The sequence below is a fragment of the Papaver somniferum genome, unplaced genomic scaffold, assembly GCF_003573695.1.
Source record: "Papaver somniferum cultivar HN1 unplaced genomic scaffold, ASM357369v1 unplaced-scaffold_12967, whole genome shotgun sequence".
Taxonomy (NCBI): Eukaryota; Viridiplantae; Streptophyta; class Magnoliopsida; order Ranunculales; family Papaveraceae; genus Papaver; species Papaver somniferum.
Window position 1 is genome coordinate 1 of NW_020622122.1, and position 534 is coordinate 534.

General features: G+C 67.4%; 2 non-coding genes and 1 pseudogene across 2 annotated transcripts; all 3 read left to right on the plus strand.

Moving 5' to 3' along the window:
• Window positions 1-80: 80 nt before the first annotated feature.
• Window positions 81-153, plus strand: TRNAK-CUU. The gene has a single exon. It is a non-coding gene; the product is annotated as a tRNA-Lys (tRNA).
• An 83-nt stretch (window positions 154-236) lies between these two features.
• On the plus strand, window positions 237-308 carry TRNAE-CUC. The gene has a single exon. It is a non-coding gene; the product is annotated as a tRNA-Glu (tRNA).
• Window positions 309-476: 168 nt separating this feature from the next.
• LOC113332162 lies at window positions 477-534 on the plus strand (annotated as a pseudogene; the record flags this gene model as incomplete).

The following is a 534-nucleotide window of genomic DNA, read 5'->3' on the forward strand; positions in this document are numbered from 1 at the left end:
ATGGGGCGCTCGTGGTGCGGCGGCCGGGCCGGCGACCTGCTCGCAATCAGTCCGACGTTTTCCGCCGAGCCACCCACGCAGCCCGGCTAGCTCAGTCGGTAGAGCATGGGACTCTTAATCCCAGGGTCGTGGGTTCGAGCCCCACGTTGGGCGGATACACTGTTTTGTCCCCGCGCCCACCTGGCACCCGCTCGACGACGGCCAAACTCGACCGCCCACGCGACGGACGCAGCGTCTCCGGTATGGTCTAGTGGCTAGGATACCTGGCTCTCACCCAGGAGGCTCGGGTTCGATTCTCGGTACCGGAACACCCTTCCCTTTTTTGAGGCAAGCGCCCGCCCACGCATCACCCGCAACCGACTGGTGGCGAGAGCCGGCGACAGGTGGCGCTCACGCCTTTGCCGCGTGACACCGCCGCCCGCGGAACACACCCACCCACGACGCGGCCGGGTGCGGCGGACGACCCACAGCGCGCCATACTTACCTGGCGCAGGGGTTAACCGTGATCACGAAGGCGGTTCCCTCAGGGCGAGA